Here is a 22956-nt window from a genome sequence, read left to right as displayed (position 1 = left end):
CTGTCCGCAGTGAAAAACCAATTAAACCTCTACTTACTTCCAAGGTTTTATTTTGGTTGGTAAATTTTGGCCATGTTCTGGTAATAAGCAGGGTTGAATGGATGTATAAAATTCGGTCTGCTGTTTATTTGACATACATCTGCATGAATTTAAAAAAATGATTTGATTGCTGATACGTTACATGTCAACCAAGGATAATGCTAATTCCTGGACTTCTACATTGCAAACAAATCACTATTTCATGCTCACAAAATCTTCTGAAAGCATAAACTTAAAGCTTTGTTGACAACTTCTGTATTGTGTGATCATCTTTACTCACATACAAAGTAAGTGATCATATTGAGTCAGAAAGGGCCTCTTAATGTTTTCATGTTCTGCTTTTTATGCCTGTCAATCAGCAGGTTAACTATTTTATAGTGATTAACATGAAAGGCCAAAGTGAAAACAAATCTCAAATTGATTTTCATTTTGCATGCAAACGTGGACTCTGGTAAATAAAAACTTTTGGCAGAAACTACTGCCGTGTATCGACAGTGGATACGCCCTTCCTTTTTAGGGATTCATCACTAGATAATCCACTCAGGCTTTTTAACCAATATGTCCAACTGAGAAAAAAGCTTTTTATATGATTCCCCTCCTTGCTTCGCCTGAGAGAGCTGATTGAGAGCTTTCACTCAGTGTAGTTGTTACACCTGACAACAGATTTGGGTTGGTTTCCAGTTTTGCCGGTCTAGTCCGATGTATGAGCTTAAACCAGTTTGATTTTAAAGCAACTGATTGAACCGGCTTTCGTCATTAGGAGGCATCACAGCGTCTCACATGAATCTTTTGACACTGACAGGGCCTGCTACTGCTATCTGCTCAGCTGGACGCAAAAGACGTGCTGGAGGAGGTGGGCTGAACTGGATTAACGGAGAAAATCTCATTGATAACCCTGCTAAACCCGACCGGGCTGCTTATAGCTTCCAGCAGTCTAAGAGAAGCTTGTATGTTAAAAAAGAAACCCAATTACATTAGCGTAGCATGGCTAGCAACGTTAGCATAACTGTGTGTAGCTGTGGCATTTCCAGCTGTTGAACTGGAAACAGCACAACTCCACATACCCTGGCACAAGAAGAAAAGTTATGCTGAATGGTTGTTGTGAGAAATAAAAACCCAAAGAGTTAAGTAGTTGTCTTTAATGGTAGAAATTCGGTATTACTGCTCCGTTTCAGTATTTGGTTTAATTTCTTATCAGTTTGAAAATGTTTACATCAGCACCTGAGAATCTGTCTTAATCTTTCAATGATACATTTAAATCCTTAAAAGATATTTGCATTTAAACAGCTAGATGGCAAAAAATCACTAGTAATAGAGAATCTTGAAATGTATGTATATACATGTATATCTTTGGCTCATATAGAGGGATTGGGACTGTTAGTCAGACAAAGCCAACAATTTGAAGACAATGCTTTGGGCACAGAAACATTTTGATTGGCATTTTTGAAAACTGGGCATTTTTAATTTTCTGAGAAATCTAAAACTAGTTAACTGAATAATGAGTAATTAGAATAATCGTAAGATTTAATTACATTTTGTCCAATATCAAATTTAGATTAAGTCACAGAGAAGTTGAAAACACATTTTCTTAACTCTTTTTTTGGTGCAGGGACAGGAATTTGCCAATGTGTTTAAGCAGAGCAGTCTGCAGGGAGTGGAAAATCACATCATCTTCAGTCAGCCTGTACAGGGACTTTCCCTCCTGAATATGTGGCAGCACAGTGAGCACTTCTTAAAGCTACAGGCCAGTATGTGTTTTGGCTCTTGTATCGAGGCTTGTTCATCTACACTGTATCCCTGTGTCACACATTGTGAAGATACTTCACTGAGATTTTTTTTTGCCCAGAAAGGAAGCACTCTAAATGAGAAGTGGAAAATGGTAGCAAAGGAAATACAGAAGACATTTTAAGTTGGCCTGGAGCTACCAATAATCTTTCCAGCATTTTAATGTGTTTGTCTGCCAAGCGTTGAATACTCAGGGATCTGATTGGTTGACTAGAGCTAACCAGACACTGATCTTTAAAGTTCTTTTGATACTAGAACCTTCTTCCCTATAAATACACTCCCTTGTTTGTGTGCCCATCTGTGTGTTTGTGAGGGTGTGTGTGTGTGTGTGGTTGCATGTGTGCCTGTGTCACTCATACTCCCTGCAGTGAATCTTTTTATAGAAACAGCAGCCAGCAGTGTAATCTCTGGCATGGATGTAGGACAGCCTTTTATTCCTCCTCATTTCTTATGCAAAGCCATTTCTCACCCACAATCACTGCATAGCCTGTTTTGAATGTTCACCGTTTTCTTGGAAAAAGGTGAACATTTAAATGATCATACCATAGTTGTTGCATGTTTAAGCGCATTGACTATAGACTATATGTAGTAACTGCTGGTCCTTTACCTGAAGCACACTTTTTTTTAACAATTTTGAATCAATTTTTCTCACTTAGATGTACCATTTGGTTTCCATTAATTTCAATGCGGTAGAAAATTCAAATTCTGCAGACATGAAAGTTGCTTTACATTACTTGACTCGAAAGTCAGCAGACAAAAACTGTTATTACTGTTATTATTCATAATTAATGGTGGCAGAAAATCACTCAAAGCAATACAATGTAAACACAGTGTATCAAGTAGGGCTGGGCTTTTGTTTTGTATTTTACACTGCCCTCACACGATATTTTGTGATATTTTTGCACCTGAGTATCTTTAGAGATTGGAAATGTGTTTTAAGGTGTGACGCTGTGGTTAATGTCTAGTTTACTTGATTAGAACTATGTAAAGATCATGGTTTGGGTTAAAATGATCACTGGAGACAAGTTTTCAAATCCTTAAAGATATGCAACCTTTACTGTCATGGCAACAGTGGACACCACAATTAATTGACATGAGCAAGATTAAGTCGATCAGAGTTTCTAAATGTCCGTTTCCATTATTTTTCGATTAATTGCCCACCTCGAGTATCGAGTGACTTCATTAATATTGCCGCCTTTTCTGTATAGCCAACTCTCAAGTCTTGGATTTTGAGGCCCTTGTCTAAAAACATCCACCTTTTTAAACTTTAAATGTGCGCATACTTTGCCACGAGCATTTTACTTAACATGTGGTTTGTCAGGGGCACTGTTTAGGTTAATATTTCCGTAACTCAAGGTTTTGATCTGTCAAGTAGTGTCTGTTTTTGTGGACCATGTGACGTCCCTGGTGAACGTTTTTAGAAACAATCATTCGCTTGGAAAAGGGTCCAGAATTGAAATCTATTTAAAGCTGCAGCTGTTCTATTATGAATGTTTTTCCTGTTTAATTATTTAGTAATAAGGGTCTAAATTTAGAATAGGGGGTTTGGGTCCATCAACATGAAAAGAATTAAGGTTGTATTATTGCGTGCCGCTTATTTGCTCTGCCAGCACTGCACACTTCTCCTGCGTGTCTGAGTTGACTTAGAGCAGGTGTGGTTATGATGGGAAATGCACTCCACATAGCTGTAGAGCACACACACAAGTTCTCATGTACAACATATCTGTTGAATTTCATCATATCACCGCCTGGGATTCTTGGATAGATTAGATCGTCCGCCCAGTGGTGCACTGTTATGCTGCTCTCTCACACACTTGGCTGGACTCTTCCTCCTCTTCACTCTCTCTCTCCACCCCCTACACCTCTCCCTTCTTGTCTGCTTCCACTTTCTCTTTGCCACTTTTGCCTTTTCAGTGTTTTACAGCTCAGAGCCCAGCAGTGTGCTTTCGTACTGCATCCTCATATTTTTGTCTCCTCCCCCATCTCCACCTCAGTGCAGTAGCCCTGGTTCCTCAGGAAGCACTGCTTGCAGGAAGCTAAGGGCGTTGGACCTGACTGTTTGCCTTGTTTCCTCCTCAGACAAAAATCATAGTAAATTATGTGCACACACTGACAGCCTCTGTGATTTTCTGCTCTCAGCCTGCTGCATTTCGTGGAAGCTAATGCAGGATACTTTATCTGTGAGGCCTTTTCTGTAGTCCCAAATGCAAATATGCATATTTACTGTAAGCGAGCAGTTTTTTTTTTCTGGCAGTAGATCCTGATATCTTATTTTAGTGTGTTGGACATAATGGAGTGCCGATATGATACCTATGCTCTCTTCTTTTTCAAATCTGCATATATGGCTGTGGAGCTGATTCTGAATCTTTACGTGAGTATTTGCCTTGTCATAGACCAGAGTCTCTGTATTACTCTGCCATATGGCGCTTTTCCACTATACAGTTCTAGCACTGCTCGACCCGACTCTAGGGCTGGGGTGACGTGTTGACGTAATCGATTACGTTGATTACGTAAATACGTCGACGTGTAAAATTTGCATCGAGTTTCCAAGCCGATACTAATTGAGAGGTCAACAGACTGCCGGCCACTGATTGGTCAGAAGAGTTGTAACTGGAAGAGTCGAGCTGTGCTAGAACTGTATAGTGGAAAAGCGCCATTAGACTATTCTCATTTGTGTTCACACTAGCCTTTCCACTAGGGCTGCAACAACGATCGATTATTAAAAGTGTTGGCAACGAATTTCATTATCGATTCATTGTGTCGTGCGATTACTGCATTACTCGGCAAGTCGAAGAGTAATTCAGACGCAGCTGAGCAGAGCTGTATCGGCAGAAGCGGAGAAAACTGTCCGCCCGAAATTTTCTAAAGTGTAGGAGCAGTTCACACTACATAAAACTAGAAAGTATGTGCTGCATCCTCCTGAGGTCGGCACCAAGTGCGCGTGCGCACAGAAACGATGGGTTTTCTAACGCTTTTGTGCGTCATATCAACGATATGATGTCACTGTGTGGATCATTAAGCTTGTTGCAGTGTGCTCTCTGGTTATAGTTAGTGAACAGCTTCTACCTGCTCAGATCGCAGAGTCAGCAGTAGGAGATGAGGAGAGCAGCAGGGGAATCTAGCGCACATAGTTTGTATGGTAGCCTAATGATGGTAAAAGTAAAACGGGTAACTACAAAAATAAACCTCAATTTATACTTTTAGTTATATATAGTTTCACAGACAAATTGTTGTATTTTTTCTGGGTTGTGTGTGAAATCATTAAGAATAATATAAAACCAGTCTGTACATCACCAAGATGAACTGGTTTAGACTTTATTCTTGGTTGACACTGCTGGAGGATAATTTTGATTTATAAGTGTGCTCTATTTGTGTGACATTGTTTTTTTATTACCAATTTGTTATAGTTTGCAATAAATAATATAAGTGAACTGCCACTGAATGTTGAAACAAATCCTGTTAACAGTTTTATCATTTTCATTTTTCTTTATTATTTCTTTTATTTATTGTTCCAACAGCTCAGGTCGATTGAACAACAGAGCATACCTATTTTGTGTAGCATACACGTGTATGTTATTTTGTTAAAACTATCAGACATTAACATTTAGTTGTTTTGTTTAAATTATTATTTATAATTAAATATTACTTTAACAACTCAGGGACGTCCAAGCGCCAACATGTTGTTTGAGCAATAAAAAGCAAAATAATGTTTTGTTTTTGAATGAAGGGGTGGAAATTTAAAGGAAAAGTTTTTATCCGATTCATCGATTAATCGAAAAAATAATCGACTGATTAATCGACTATAAAAAATAATCGTTAGTTGCAGCCCTACTTTCCATGTCATTTTGTAGAGATGTCTGCCCACAGAGAAACACATGAACAGTCAAAACATGGCTAGATCGTCATACTCCTTTCAGTTTCCAAACACACTATGCAACATAGAGATTGTTTTCATTTACATATCAGTCAACAGAATATGTATGACATACTGTTGTGATATAATCACTAACGCTGATGAACATAACCCGTACCAGCAGACATTCTAAAGATGCTGTGCTGCAGTGATAAAATCATTATTATGTAATTGAGAAGTCGTCTAACAGAATCAACAGAAATACAGGTTAATGACAACAGCTGCACTGAGTGTTTGGCTATATTGACATTTTAAATGATCAATCACAGAGAAAGTAATAGGCAGTAGAAAGCCCTTTTTACCTTCAAAGCCCCCTCACTGGGCAGCTTATGTCATCGTACATACTGAAACATAAGATCCTGAGTATATATACACTCTGGAGATCATTTTTTTTAAGTCTGAGACGAGGGCTTAAAAGAAGAGAAAAAGATAAGTTTACAAATGTAACCGGCTCATGTTGGAATTTTGCTTCTCCTAAGATAGATGTTAACATCTTGGCGAACCTACACAGAGAAATGTGTTATGGGTCAACATATTCTTTGGACCAGTGCATCAAGCAAGTCGAGTGGTTGATTCAATTCCTGTCCAGATGCCATTAAAAAAACATAGACAAAAACAAACTACATACAGGTGTAAAAGAAACAATCCCTGTGCAGATTTGTTTAGGAGTATAGTTCCAGTTTAAGTGTGTGCATACTCCTAGTGCGCACATAGCTCCAGTCATGGCTCTACAGAGCTATGACTGGAGCTATGACTCTTTTCATCTGTGAGATCAAAGCTCTCTGCAGCAGGCCCTGGTGTGATTTGCTTTTCCCTCTCCTAAGAGTGTAAAAAAACAAAACACATACACAACGCGTGGGTGTATGTGTGCTCATCATACACTTAAACATACAGCCTTCAGTGGCAATCAGTGTTGATCGTAGATGCTCAAGTATACTCTTGATAGCCTCAGAAAGTGTTGTCATGAAGCATGCTTACTGTCAGTGGGGCCTCTTCTAGAGGGTTGTATTGTCTCAACATATTACCACTGACTGCTGTAGCTGTCTCCCCCCTCTTTGTCCTTGGCAGTAGTTTCACTCTGCTGTAATACATGCACACCCTACTTTGGCATGCAGACAGCTTTCCAATAAGGACGAAATGAGAAATGTCAGAGGAACTTAGGTGCATGACTGTGTGTGTGATTGTGTGTCATTGGCTCGGTTGTGCACTGTCAGTTGTGAAAAGAGGGACGCTGACAGTCCAGCCCAGCAGAATACAGCAAAGGTCCGAAATGGCTCCTTGTTAAGGTGACAGTGGCATCGTGCATGATACGCATACAGCCGCACATGCAACAAGCAGACTTAATTGTACAGCGTTAACAAAATATTCTCTTACCAAGATATTAGTCGGCCCATGTACCTGCATGTAAGGCATTCTTTATTTTGAGGAACATAGAAAATGTGAATTGATAGAAATGTTTTTCACAGCCCTACGTGGGATTAGAGAGCTGGCTTTGTAGTTGAATACATGATTTAGTATATGTGTGGAGACCATGTGTGTCAGCTGGAGAGTTTATTAAATGCCTACTTTTTAACTGGCTGAGAATCGTGTGGGTGAGCAGATAGCCGCAGGCATTCAGAACCAACACAGTCAACTTGTTCTGCGGTGTTAGAGCATGTGCGGGTGTTTATGTCGATAATGTACCATGTGCTGCTGCCGCTCTTCCATTTCCAATATTCATGAAGCTCTGTCTTTCACTGCAACCATGGCAACAGAAAATGACAAATGGCAGAACTGTGGAAACGCTCAGGTTATGTGTTCCTTGATAGAAAATCAAATTACAATGTGGGTGAATATGCTGGCTGGCCTTCACTTGTGCAGAATGCCATTGTTAAAAACTCTGAATATGGAAGGTGATTGAATGAACTGTTGCTACCCAAATATAATATTCATACATTATATAGTTTGGACTTTTTTGCTCACATTCGGCAATTAACAATCACTATAATGAAGTGAAATATCCCATTACTCAGCTCAATATGCAATATTGTGATTATGAATAGGAATATACAATCGACTCCTCCACTAGCCCCTGCTGAGCAGGTATCACAATCAGGGAGAGTGTATGCTGTTTTTTATTGCGTGCACAGTGCTCACAGTTAATGAGGAACAAATAAAGTGTGGAAATACTATGAACAATCTAATAATGTTGAAACTAGTGATGAGATGCCATTATGTAATCAAAAAACACAAATTTAGATTAAGAGTAAACAAATTGTATTATTTATAATTTTCATAGTACAGGACCTCATTTCTCTGCCTGTGTTTCTTCACTAGAGTAGGACTGACTGATGTGATTAGGTTGTGTTTGTGTCTAAGACAAGGCTCACCTGTAGCCAGATGTAACCTGTACCCCCAACACATGGAGGCAGAGTCCAATTATGACGTGAGACACACAATGTTTTATCTATGTTTTGCAAATTAGATTTTGGTCCTCCAAATTTCCAGCAGTTATTATTGAGTGTGCTACAGTCCTGTGTGATCCTCAAGGATCCTTACAGTTTCTGAGCTTGCACTGTTCAAAAAAAAGTCTTTGGTAATAAAAAATAAACTATCTGGCTCATGTATGATTCAGCTTGATCATAAAACTGCTTGGGCTTTAAAATGCCTTTTTCTGTGTCGACTGCTGCTGGACACGTAATGTTGATTAGAAAGATTAAATCAGGTAGTACGACATCTAGAAGGCCGGGAAGGCTTTGAGTAGCATTTGTCTGGCAAAGCAATAATCCTGTTTTTCAGTGGTGAACAGAGCCGTGATCTTTAGCCAACTTATATGTCTTAGCCTCCATAGCCTTTAGCTGTGGGTGTTTGAGTGGTTGCAGAGTATTGCAGTTGCTTTTGACTGTCATTGTCTTTGAACCCAGTTCCACATAGCAGACTGCACAACTTTAGTATGGTACAAGCACAGCGTCTCTTTCAGAACTGTTGGTGGATACATTTGTTCTCGCTCACCATTACTGGGATTCCCCGACTCTGACACATGTTTCTTCCTAAAAAGCTTTTTCTTTCACTTTCACATTTTACTGTACCATCTATTAGAATCCTGAACCTTTTTTTTCTAGTGCTCAGTTTGTCACATGGAGTTACGCATGTCATTTGTTTATGCAGCTAAAGGAGAAGTTGTTGTTATTGTTTTTTCTGTATTACCTGATTAAAAGAAATTCGACGTGGAGTAGCTGGGATGTGCTGTGTGAGAGAGCGGGTCTGAAAAGAAATCCTGCCTTTTCTGTGGCACCATCAGCGTCTGCTCTGTAAAATAGGACAGCAGCATATTCTGTTGCAGGGCAGCATGTCCAAACGACGCCTTGTTGACACTGGTGTGTAGGTTTATATAGAAAATAATAGGAGATACTGTGTTGACCTACATCAAAGTAGTGAGTGTGTTTTTAACTTTACACACATATTTGAAACTAACATTGTTGCAGGTTCAGTGTGTGAAGTGTGGCTATGTGACGTTGGCAGTTCAGAAAGTTATTTTTCAACGGGTAGAGGAAATGATTGGTGTGTTGTTTGAGTCGTTGAAAATGTACCAATGGTAATTCTCAAAGTAAATTGTTAATCCGCTAACGTTAACTTGGAAATAAAAATGAATTAACAGCTTGTAACCTGAGGCTTTGAGTTTGGGTTTTTATAGAATGAACTAACTAATACATTATTAGAGAAAAAAAGATAAACACAAATAACTGGTAGCTGTAATTGTTGGAAGTGATGGCTTATTGATTGGCTGCTGATATGGATTGGCAAGTTCAGTCCAGATTTGTCATAACATCAAAACTTTGTTCCTGCCTCAACATTAATTAGATAGTTTTCATTCAAAGCCCAGCTTCACATGGTTCCATCTGCATTCTTGGGTTTTGTCTACGCAGCAGCTCTACAAAAGCACTGCTGAAACTTCTACCTGTTTATACAACATGTAGATCATACATAATAATATACTAAAGAGCAGGAAAGAGGATGTAAAGTCATACATTCAAATGAACAGTGATTTAAACTTGTAATAGAAATTGACATAATCAGGGTTCCTTAAAAGAGAAATCTGCATGAAGACTAGCTCACGCTGGTTCCTGGTTCACAACAAGATGGTGGGCTGGTTTTTCACTGTGGTGATGTAGGTACTTTTTCTCTCGATATGATACCATTTGATGTAAATGCAGTGGTGAAAAAGAGCTGCAGCTAGAGGAACAACCAATTGTGGTATACATGTGGTATGTAGGAACACATTGTTTGGTAAACCGTTGACGAAAACATTGAAACAGTGATGATTATACAATCCCTTAAAGTAAAATGGACTACTTTGCTTGTGTGTGTATATTCAGAGTAATCATATGTTATAGGTAATTCAATACAGTTGGGCTCTCCACCAATTTTTCCGTGTACAGTGGTGCTCTTAAGTAAAACGCACATCAAATTTTGAGCTACATTTGTGTGCTGATATACATTCAGGGCTTTATGTTTAATGTGGAATTTCACTATTTTCACTTAAATGAGCAAGACTTGCATAGTTGTCAGTTTTACATTTATTTCTTCTTAGGAATCTCTGTGAGGAGTAACAAGGTGCAATCCCACAGATGTTTTCACCCAGTCACCCAGTTAAATAGGATTGTACTTGGCAGACAAGAGGCTTTTTGTTTGAGGTTTTTGTGTTGTTGATGAGGCCTGCGCTTAATAACCAATTTTTATTATATGAAAGGTGTTGTTGGCTTCTTCCTTGCTGCTGTAGCCGTGGTAATGAATAATAAATAATAAATAGATACAGAGTGTTTTTCTGTATGTATCGTGTGTTTCACTCTAGCTGTGCTCCTGTGAATGATAAGCAGGCATGCAGCAGGACAGGTGACCTCCCATTTGCTGCCTTTATAAAGAAGCTTACGGCTCTTTTATTAAAGAGTTGTGTATCACCATGGTACGTCTGCCTGACATTGAACACATATTTTAGCTTTGAGGCAGCTGTTAATTAAAAATTCTTATCATATTATTTCAAATAAGCACATCTAAATGGCATTACTGTAAATATTCCAACCACTATGTTTTCTACTACTACGATGTCATTTGTTTTCAGTCCAGCTACATCAGAGAAAACACTCATAGTGGAAATGTAATTTATGGTGGACATGTTTAAAATGCTTGGAAAAACATTCTTTGTTGTACAGCCAGGCTGAAGATACCTTCCACTGCACAGGCTGTTTATCAGCAACACATGCAAGTTTCAGGTTGAGGCCATCATTTGAAAAGCCATATCTTTTGAATGTGAAGCTTTTTTTTTCCCAGTCCAGAGAGCTTGTTACCTTGACAACAGCAGAAGATTCTTAGTAAGGGGGGCTGAGCGAGTGAGAGTGTGAGCTGAGCTTGCCGCGGCATGGCTGTGCTGAACAAAAAAGCGCTGTCGCTAACTGTGTCACGAGGAGTGCTGCTGCTGCTGCTACTGCCTTCTCATTGAAGCCCTTATCCCCTACCTTCTCCTCCTCCTCGCCTCTCCTCTCTTCTCTGCCTTCATTTAGTATCAGGCTTTTATTTCGCTGGTTTGTTGTTCAGCTGGTATCCACCAATTCCAGCCATCGAACAGAATCACCTTTTTCATAGTTGTTATTTAGACGTTTTACTCCTTCTCTTACTCTCTCTCATCCTTTTCCCTGCATTTGCTTTTATTTCCTCTCATTGTCATCTATGCTGGTGCTTCATTCTGCTTGAGTGCGTTCGGTCTTAAGATAAACTGATTGTGATGGAGCTACCAATGTTGCTGTCTGTGTTGGTTGCTCATGCTGTAGATATGAAGGATCAGTGTGCTCTGGTCCCTCCCTGCAGAAACCAGGCCTTATCAATAATGTAAATGTTTTTGAAGAGGAGAGGTGTGGTGTGCATCTCTTTTTCTCTTATGTCTCTCTCCTCCCCCCTAGCCCATCTCCACCCTCCCCCCAGCTGTCTCCCCACACCCTCCAGTGTCAGGTTTCCCCTCCAGTGTTTGCACATAGAAGAGCAGATGACTGAATCTAATTAGTGAAGATATTACAATAAGCTGATACCTGATGCTTTGACATACTGCAGGCCGAACCCAGGCTGTTATATTGAGCTGCTGTTGCTTCCTATTGTTTATTTGGTTTAGTGCTCAAGCCTAATATAGGGCCGTGTATATCATCAACATCACTGCAATAACTGTTACTGAGCCCTCTGGTGAAAGCCTACCTCACAAATACTGTAGCCACCACACCCTCGATCAGTCATTTTTAGCACATGGTTTTGCATTCGTACAGTAAGAGGGGTTGTCGCAATGAAAGGAAACTGTTTTAACTCTAAAATGTTACTTATTATATGTACATTTTTAGTGAGAAATGTTTATTTTACCTTTTAATTAGGTGATGGCCAAATTAAGCCAAAATGTATTTATTTATCTGTCCCTTTTTCTATCTTTCCTCCTCATTTGCTCTTTTTCAGTGGTGGATTCTCAGCATCACTACTACATAATCACCATTACAGTCATATTTTAATTAACTAAAACCACTTGGTTGTGATGGAAATCCTACATGAATGCACTATTGTTTTTTTGCAGTCCAGCTTTTAGCTGTTAGATCATCAATATGGATAATAAAGATGTGTGATTTTCTTGCTTTATTGGACGCTGTAAGGGCTTGGAATAATTTTGGTTTGGTGTTACCTTACTTGTTTTCACCACATCGCCACAGGTTGGTCAGTAGGCTATTGTAAATGTAATATTATTGAAGTGTTTTTGTGTGCCAACATTTGCAATCCGGTGTGTCCTGCATATGAACTCCACAGGGCTCCGCTGGCCTGTGTATTTTGTTAGAGATGATCTACTGTGCTACAAAGACTGCAGTGTGAGCGTCAATGAGTGTCCCTGCATGATATGTACGAGCCCTGTGACACACTTTATGAAATCAGACAGAGGTCAGTGCTGTTGTTCCAGGTGGCCTTTCCTCTGGCTCTGATTTGTTCTCTGATAGGAGAGCCAGACCCAGGACTGACTGGAGAGGTGCTCTGTAGCCCTAGGGGCCACCCTGGTGTATTTTTGTTATAAGGGGGTCTGACTCGTGGTCCACATTTCCCATAGAGAATGAGCAATGATACACGTTTGTGGAAAAGGAAGCTCTATCTGTAATCAGATGCCAAATGACAGAGAAATAGGACAAAAGATGGCCCTGTCCTGAAGCCAGCATTAGAGCTCCTGTCTCTTCCTTAATCCTACAGTACCCAGGGGTATTCTCCCGCTTTGCACACGCACACAAACATCATGTGTCATCATTGATCATCCTCACAGAACCAACCAGGGTGGCAATCTTTCAAAACCAGTTCTTGATTAAATAAATAGAATAGGATTGACTATTTTAGGCCCTTAATCCAATGTCCACTGAACTGCAATATTAAACCTAACTGTTAAGCTTAACTGCTCTTGATGTCTTGATGTCTCATTTGGGTTCTCTGCCCTGCTATTATTAGGGCCACCTTTGTTTTGCAAATCTAATTATTAAGTTATTACATTCAAAATGTGACCATTAACCATTTTATCAATCTGCATGGCAGCTGGTTAGATTGGCTAGCATCAATACCATAGTCATGCTGTGCTGTCTGTAGCCCAGAGTCTGTATAAAAGTAAGGTGTTTAACAGCACTGTACTGGACAGTGACAGACGTGTGTACAGTGTTTGTGTGCTCTGCAAGACTTAGTCACACAGCTGACAGACTGTTAGCCTAGCATGCTAATCCTACAGTCTACCTGTAATAACAACATGGGTGTTACTTTGTTTTTAGGCCTTAACTTTGTTGGATTGCTGAATGATTGAGACATGTAGGCTGACAATCCGTGTGGTGGGAGAGATTAATAAAGCTAGTTCAGTACTTCAAGCCCAAGTACATAAAGTCATCAAGAGCAACTGTTACTAAACTCATTTAAAACACTTTGAGCAGCTCTTACAAACGAAAGTTACATCACAAAGTTTCTTGAAAATTAATTAGCCATCGAACGCAAAATTACCTGAAACTGACATCTGTAATGTGGCATTTATGAATTGAGTCATAACAGATGAAAATAATAATTCTTATTTAAATGTATTTTCCCCTCACATTGCCTAGAAACAACCCCCCTGTTTAATTGTTTTTGCCCACCAGTTTGTCTTGTTGGCAGTTTACTGTCTAGTTGTGGTTTGTCTTTTACACCTTTACTGCAAAGATACCTTTTCTATTACTTAATATTTGACTTTGTCCTTATCAAATCAACTCGGCTTATAAGCCAGGTGCCGTTCATGTCGGACATTATAACACACAAGGGGCTCTAGTGATGATTATAATTGTTAGATATGTGCAGTGTTGATGCAGCTGTTGTGGTATGCTGAATGTTAGGCGAGTAAACCCGACCATCAATAGGTCCTGCTTTGCTGCAGCCAAGTGTTTCAGTCACTCCAGTGCAGTGCCATTCTCAGAGCTGTAGTGAAGAGATTTATCCTTATCTGCAGTCATAGTCTGTCAGCATCAAAGGCAGCCTCTGATTCTTGTTGAAGGTCACCGTTAAACCCAGGGTGGGTCTCACTTACAGCAGTGTTTTGAAGAGCTTGTAGAACAGCTGCTTCAACAATACATATGTACCAGCTCACCGGCCTGTGGCTCACAAATTGTTCTGTTCCTGGCCAATATATCACAACATCTCCTACGCTGTGCCGGGGGTCATTCAAACACTCTCAAGCACACTGCTGATATACCAGCTGATAACAAACATGTCCAGCAAACATGCAGATAAAGAATTAAATATGCAGGCATGTTGTCATGGTGATGCAGAACCAGATATTTGCTGTGGTTACACATGGCCTCAGCTCATCATCGTATGGAGGCGTTTTGACAAAAGGCTCAGTTTAATGCAGGTGAACTTCAGGAAGCTGTTTGACCTTTGAACTTTTCATCATGTCCACTGTATTAACCTTGTACACAGATATATTACATATTGAAAATAAATATGCCAGTCTCCACATTGTGGTACATGTAATTAGTATTTATCGTGAGTGGTCTGAGGATGTGATTTATGTTTTTGTGTAAACTTGGCACGTCAGCAGTTTTTGTGTGTGCAACACATATGTGTCGCCTTCTCTCCTGGTGTAGCTTAGTCAAAGCTAATTAGCTAGGAAGCAACCGTTACTAAGGGGGCTGTCAATGCCACCCAGTGTACAACTACTCCAGCCATGTAAACATATTCAGTTAGTTGGGAATTACTTCCTCAACATAGTTCTGACACGTCCCATCATTTGTAACTGAAATATGCATGTCCAGAGGCATACAATGGCTTGTACATGTCTCCATTAATGGTTACACATGTAGAAGTATTTTGTAGATATTCAGTTGAGTAACAGGCTTTGGCAACTGTGAAAAGAATATACTAGCACTTTAGTGTTTTATAAAGTTGGGATACTAAGTAGAGTCAGATTTTGTAGTCAAATTGTGGGTTAAAATCAGAACAGCAAAAACAGACTTTTAGACCCCAGATTGGGTCAGTCTCAAGTAGGCGTGGGCCGGTTACCGGTTTCAAGGTATACCACAGTGTGAAAAAGTCACGGTTTCAATAAAATTTTCCGTCATACCGTTCCTGCGGTATGAGCAGGGTTTTTTTTATGTGACGTCGCGTCAGAGAGAAAGTGGAGGTCCCTCAGGTCGTGTGCAGCTGCAGCGTAAAGTACCCCTCCTCCCGCGCATTTTTTGTTGTGATTTTTGACATTGGTCTTGATTTTGGACATTATTTAAATCTGATTCCATACCAACAACAAATTAATGCTTTGCTGCACAAACACTTCTCAGTGCCCTCCCACAACTGTTATTTTGTGCTATAAACTTTACACAGCAGAAGCCGAGACAGAAATGTTAAAGCTGTAGCAGACTTATTGTCAAGCTGAACTATGGAGTCATACATAAGCCAGACAGTTTGTTATTATGAATGATTTAATAGTGGACAATCTAAAGACTGGTGATTTTCCTTGAGGATCACACAGGACTGAAGCTGGAGATTGGAGGTGGAAAATACAGTTTGCGTAACAACAGAACAGGCTCCCTTTATAACTGGATCAGGCCTCAGTGTTTTGGTGCTCAGGCTAAAGGTGAGCTGTGCATTAGTAATTTTTAAAAATATTTTTTAAACACACACAGGAAAACATCCAGAAGAGAATATGAGACTCTTAAAGACAGAATGAGAAGGATATGTCTGTTGCTATTTGTAAACACAGCATTCAAAGATGGCTTCTCCTGCCCAACTCAATGACACCAGATCTATCACCAGGTCGCTACATTTTTATTGAGTCCCACCTTCACACCCTGAACACCATTGCCTTGGGGCTACACATCCATTGCCTAATGGTTGACACCCAGAAACTTCTCCAACAAACAAAATAAGATGATACAAACAGAGTGCAGGATCTCTGTAGATACAGACACACACTTCCAGAGGGTCATAAGTGATTATTATTATTATTTTTTTTTTTTAATTCTTACTCATTCTGTCTTAAATCACGCTTTACCAGTATCTGATGATGATATTATTTGTATTACAGAACAACTGTAAAAGACTATTTTTGACATTTGTGAATTGATACTGAGTGGTCCACATCTACATTGCGTTTTTGGGGTGAAATCTTTAATTGTGTTGTATTTTGTGTTGTATCCAGCTGCTATTTTTTCTTTCAGCTCCACAGTTTACTTGCTAGCGTCTCTTTGTGTTGCCTCTGTCTACCAAACATTTCTGTGTTTGCTTTCAGTGTAAATACAGAAACACAATTCATTGGTTAAAACTGTGTCACTTGTCAGTTTTTTGTAAGTGATCATTAAGGAGGATTGTCTTAGTATGTTCCATCCAAAACTCTGTTGAGAAGGTAGTGTTCTGCTTCCTGGGTGGATTATTACAATCCTTCAATCCTGTGCTTCCCGCTGGGAAAGCCCCGCAGGCTCCACTACAGTACAAACACAAATACGCATCTAACCATCATCCTCCTTTCCACTTAGGCCATCCCAGTGAGGTCTGGCCTTAATCCTGTCCCACGCACCCACCTGCCACTCTGCCTCTACTATCAGCCTTTGTATTCTATCCAGAAAATCCTTCAACGCAGGTCCTATTTGATGTTTTCCTTTAGCAGATTTAATTGAGCACTAAATGATAATACTAAATAAGCACTTACACATTTATGTATATGTAGATTGTGTGCTAAAATGCAGTTCCCAGGCACTTTAAGAGGCACTCTTTTTAAATGGTGACAGCTAGTTAGTACTGCCGGCTGGTCTTCAGTCCTCTTGTGATGCTTTAAAACCAGATTGATGGAACAAATGTGGGTTCAAATGGGTAGGGAGTCCCACAATCACTGGAATGTTACCAGTTTAGCTCAACACTGGGCCTCTGTTAAATATCCTCCCATGCTCCGCCTCCTAAATCCTGATAAACCCCTCATAGTTGGGAGGGGACTGGGGTGACTAGCCAGGAAGGTTAGGAACATGAGCAGAGCTGGGGTGCTGGGATCCAGCTAGTTGGACTTGGTTGTCTTGTGCTCCATTTCATTTTAGTGGTGGGCTAGATATGGAAACCAGGCTCAATCCACTCAGCGGGTTTGCCACTACAGTCTTAATTATTTGGGTGCGACTGGTGGGAAATGTTACATAATGCCAGCTAACTTAACCAGATATTGTTGTGTAACTGACATCGCTGAGTCACTGACTTCAGGAGCTCTCTCTCTCATGACATAAATAAATATTTCATTGGTTTTATGAGTGAGGCAGATGCATTTTGATGATATCATTTTATAAATCTTCTGGACAATATAAATAGAAACTGGATGTAGATGTGTGAGTGACTCCATCTGTGGTTGAGAAGAACCAAGTCGTTGTTTTATCACATAGATTTGAACTCTTGAGCAGGAAATCTTACGTCAAAGCTCAAAACTCTGGAATTTGTTTGTAAATGTATTTGTTTTTTGAAAATGTGCAAATGTTTTCCAAATAAAGAGAAAACATTTCTAAACATGGGTTGATGCCCCCAGTTTTACCTTAATTAAATAGACTTTGGGTGACTTGCTGGCTACTGTGCTGAGTGTTCAATGAACATTTTAGGGGAAGCATGTCGATTTTAGCTTCAATTTTTACCATATAAGTCTAAGATACTTGTTTAAAATGACAGTGAAATCAGATCAGTTTCCAGAGGTCTATTGGTGACATTTTATAGAACTTATGGAAGCTTTCCAAATGAAGTGAAGCATATTTGATTTTTTTTTTAAGTTAATTTACCCACACAAATAGACCACCACACCTATTTTGCTGCTAATATTGGGCAGTTGTACGATGCTAAACAGCTTGTTGTCATCTCTAAATGAATGAATTTCACTTATTTTTTACTTCACATACACCTTCACACCATGAAGTACATGCTATTTATCAGAGCTGAATCGATGAATGTAGTTGAAAGGATTTAGTATAAAGAAAGCTGGTACCATTTCTCCTCCAAAATAGACTGATTTTAGATTGTCAACATTCATTTTGGGGGTTATCAGCAATATTAGCCGGTTAAATATTGGTTTATTTAGTTGGGTTGTTTTGCATAAAGGCAAAGTTGGGATTGCTGAATGCAATGAAAACAGGACCAAATGCCTTAGGGCGCACTCACACTAGGCAATCGTACCGTGCCCAAGCACGTTTGCCCCCTAAAGTCCAGATTATTTGGCTAGTGTGAGTGCAAGTGTACCGTGCTTGAGTACGGTACACTTCCCTGGCACGGTACGCTTGGTCACGCTTGCGCACTAGGGATTAATATTTTTCCCGAAAATAAGACATTTTAAATCCCGGGAAAAGAAGCCAATTTTCCAGGGAATCCCGGGAAATCGACGATTTTTAAAAGGCAACACTAGCTGAGCCCTGGTCATTTCAAGCAACACTAAATGCAACGTGGAGACATTATGCATATATCCCAATCCGACCATTTGTTGTGTATTATTTTATCATTATTAAGGCAAAAGAACTCAATTTATGTCCATCAACATTATAATGAATAGGCAATAGGCTATAATAATATACTAATATTAGTTTGCATCCAGCGTGCTGCGCTGACTTCATTACATCTGCTGCACCGCTGCTACCACAATTATGAAATGCTAAGTTTATTTTCTGTGACTGTGACCCACATAAAAGTAAAGTACAAAAATTATATAAACTAACGAAATTCGTTAAATTAAGTCATTTGGCGACTTCTAAGTCATTAAACTAAGTCTTACTGGAGTAAAGAGTTGAATCAGTACGTCCGCTTGCACTTTTTAATCATAGTGCGTTGTGTTAATTGATCGGCTGTGTTGTGTTTTACCGGCGCACAGCACGTGAACACACACCTGTGCATGTTTTATGAAAGTAAACTCTCTATATGTTTTTGTGCAACGCATGTGTCGGAGGCAGCCGTGCTTGAGTACACTTGGGTTTGAGGTAATGTGAGTGTGGGCCAGCGGGGGACAGGGGAGGGTGGACATTTGTGCTTCAGCACGATACGGAACAACTGGCCCTAGTGTGAGTGCGCCCTCAGTTAATGGCAGTGGCCTCAGTGTCACATCCCTTCACAGGCCTCTCTCAGCTAGCCAGCAAACTGTTGGTGGAGAAACTTGACTCTCTGCATCCACCCCAACTCCTTTACGTCGTGAGGAATGTGAAACTGCTTATGCTGTCTTGGTAATTAACGCTTGGTTTTGTTTTCACCTTGTTTTTCAGGATTCTGTGGACTCCAGAGCGGCAGGTGTTTTTCTAGTTGGATTTAAGCCCACTGACATTCTCCCACAGCCATGGAATCGGTATGTTGACAAAAAATATCTTCTTGATAGTTTAACTTATCAGGCTGGTACTCTGTCGGTTTGAAGGCCACGTACACTGAGACACTTTTAAATTGTTATTTTTTACTAGCTTTTCATTTTTCCTTTTGTGCTATTATGGTGGGTGTGTGTGTGTGTGTTTGGGCAGGCTTGTGAACATGACAATTTGTCAACATGACCACACAGGATATCAATGTCACATTTGCACCTTGGTTCCCTCTCAAGCATCTTGTTACATAATTTTACTGTATTAATGAGGAACGTTGAGAGTATTAATCTTTGTTAAATGGACTTACATGAGTGTCACCTATGTGACAAGAAGACAAACATTTTGTCTCACGTATTTGTCATTTCTTAGGCTTAAGTCAATGACACGATTGCAGAATATAGAACAGAACATCAGGCGTCTCAAGTAACTCTAAACTTAACCAGTGTACTGTTTTTCCCCTCTTAAAAAGAACAGCAGAAAGACTGTGAGAGTGTAGTTGTATACATTTTTGCGTACTTCGTACAAGCATTGGGCACTTTGTCATGCAGTATATAGTGTTGTCAGTCATGCAGGAGCTGCTTGTACCAACAGGCATGCTGAAAGCACATCAGCATTCAGCTCTATCCACTGGAATGCATGTATTAAGAATGGGGCTTAGTACATGCGTAACCTCTGCAGAGAGAGAGAGAGAGAGACTGTTTTTAGATTATATCACAAAAAATATATTCCATGTCACATAAACACATTTTCATAGACATGCATCAGGAATACGAATTTGAAGTTACATTTGTGAACCACAAAACCACAGCATATGTTATTAAAAAATCAGCAGGTTAGTGATCAGTGGTTGGTCTGCTGATGCCAGCAGCTGCATCACTGGCTCATCCCCCTCTTTCTCTGCACAAGTTCATCTCTCTGTCTCTGACTCTCTTACACCCCTCCCACCAGCCTCTCTTGTGTCTCTGTGCCTGTGGCAGTGCACCAGCAAGAGCTGTAACTGTTTACCTCCCCGAGCTGCCTATATCTGCTTACTGTCAGTGGAAACCAAGGAAACTGATCACAAAGCTTATTATGGTGCCAGGAGTGGAATACACGCGGTGCCTATGGGCGCTGGGAGCTGGACACACACACACACACACACACACACACACCCTCTGCCACTCTCCTCCTCCCTCCCCTCATGTGATGCCAGTCACATGGTTTCCAGGCAAGCAGCTCAGTAAATCAGAATCAGACTTTTATTTTTAACTGCTTTAAATCCTCCACCTGGCCTTCCTGGTTAGCAGAACTGACTGAGGTGCCTGGTGATACACTGTCCTTTTTTTCTTACCCTCTCTGTGTTTCTCTTTCACTGTGTCTTGTTGCCACTTCCCCCAGCCATGCCATATCTATCTTTGTAGCTGCTCCCATCCTGTGTCTTAAATGGGCTTGAGTGAATTAATTTTGATGGAAAATAATGTACTACTGCAGCAGACATTAGTGATGACTAGTAGCCCTTTCATTGATGCATTCCTCTGTGCTCTATTGCAAAGACGCTTGAACAAGATTGTAGAAAAAGCTGTTGCATTATAAGCATTAACTTTTTAAAATATGACTGAAGAGGTCCAACACAAGATCAGAGTGTCTGCAGCAGCTGCTTTAAATGTATATACATATCTGGTATACATTTATCAGCTATGGATCGGCTGTGTGAACTATGACTACCATATATTAACCTGTTACAAACAGTCTTGTATGAGTAACCAGGGTGTGTTGAATGTGTCATTATCACATGTCATAAACAGGGTTTTTGTGTGAAAGTGGTGTTTCCTCTCTATACTGTAGCCAGCTGTCAGGAGTGCCAATATAATTCTGACTGTTATCTTTCAGCAGAGGAGCTCAGAGGGGAGGCGTCTGTGTGTTTTGATCTGTTGCAGATGAAAGGCTTAAATTCTTGTAATCACACCTTCTCCACTGGTTTCCTCTCTCTGCTCCCCCTCTATCTCCTCCTCTTCCTCCAAAGCAGGGCTTGTTCCTCAGTGTGGATTAGTGTGTGTGGCAGCTCTGAACAGGGAAGTGGGCCCTGCCAGTCACATTACATAACTCGCCCCCACTAGTGCGGCTCGGGCTGGCCCGGCTGGAGAGACGACTATAGAGGCTTTGTTTTCCCAACCTTCCCTTCTTCCTCCCCTCTGCTTCTTCTCCTCCTCCCCCTCAGGCAGGCTGCATACTGATGCCGTATAGAAGGAGTCTGTTTGCAGGGAACAGGCGAGGCACTGTGGCGTGGAGTGCAGAGAAATACGCTAATAGCGAGCTGAATGGCAGGGAGCTTACATCTTAGGGAGAGGAATTCAAGGTCTGCCATAGGTCGTACATTTTCAGGGAGATGGGAAGGGAAGGGAATGCAGCACTGTGCTTTTCTGCCCGCCCAGGGGTTCCATATCAGCATGCACAGAGGTGACACAGGAGGGTAGAGTTCATTTGAAGAGTGATGGAGCTGTTGAATTTCTCAGGTCCATCAGGTTGTGTAACAGTTTGTAAGTATTCCCTAATTCTGTGTTTTTGTGCCACTTTTCTATGCAGCTCGACCACACATACACACACTCTTCCCCATCTGGCAGCCTGCCACTGTTAGTAGGGTGGGAGTGGGAGGCCAGTGTGCTCTGTGTAATGGAGGTTCAGACCAGTTAGCACTCTGAGTGAGCAGAGGTAACTTGTAGGCGTGAGTGAAAGGGATAAATAGCAGTGCATGGCGGCTGTTATGTGTACATCATTTTGCAACATAGGTTTGCGCTCCATGTTTGAATTATTCTCTCAGTTGGAAATTCACAGATTAGTGATGACAAAGGACAAAGTACTAGTTCAAATAAAGAGACTATTTACTTCAGATTTAAATGTGGTTATTAAGTTATTTATATTGGTAATCATAGCAACCAACAAGTTGGCTAACACTATATTTCTTGGTTTGCCAGTTAAGTATTTCATAGTGAAATGTGTTAATTCCCAAGAAACAGTTCCCATTGCCAAACTTATTGGTACTGATTAAAAAGAAAAATATGTCAAAACAATTTTTTATACAGTAAATAACATTTCCAAGCTCCTCCTGGCCCCTAAATCTAAATAAAGATAATGTGGTTAAACAAATATAGATAACAATGTTGTCTTTGCAATATTTCTGCACAGCCACGAGCACAGGATGTTGGTGTGCTTTCATCAAGATTTTTTCCTGCTCTCACTGGGAGGTCACAGTTGCTTCCCATGCACTGTTTTCCACAAGCTTAAGTACATGTTAATACACGCACGCACAAACAGGATCTGTACCTGGTGGTTAGACTGATTTAGACTTACTGCTGCTCTATGATGTTGGTGGTCTATGAATCTCTGTGTATTCTACTATCTACT

At 40.3% G+C, this 22956-nt stretch overlaps 1 protein-coding gene across 2 annotated transcripts in view; it reads left to right on the top strand.

The window, feature by feature from the left end:
- The window catches only part of ankrd11 (ankyrin repeat domain 11), a 114574-nt gene that overhangs the window by 11037 nt on the left and 80581 nt on the right, over window positions 1–22956 (top strand). For both annotated transcript variants that reach the window (XM_053324543.1, XM_053324541.1), the window contains exon 2: window positions 19489–19568. The gene's annotated coding sequence lies outside the window, so the exon portion shown is untranslated. The remainder of the gene's footprint in view (window positions 1–19488; window positions 19569–22956) is intronic.

This window comes from Scomber japonicus, chromosome 1, assembly GCF_027409825.1.
Source record: "Scomber japonicus isolate fScoJap1 chromosome 1, fScoJap1.pri, whole genome shotgun sequence".
NCBI classification, from domain to species: Eukaryota; Metazoa; Chordata; class Actinopteri; order Scombriformes; family Scombridae; genus Scomber; species Scomber japonicus.
The sequence above is the reverse complement of the archived record's forward strand: the minus strand, read 5'-3'. Positions and strand labels throughout refer to the sequence as shown.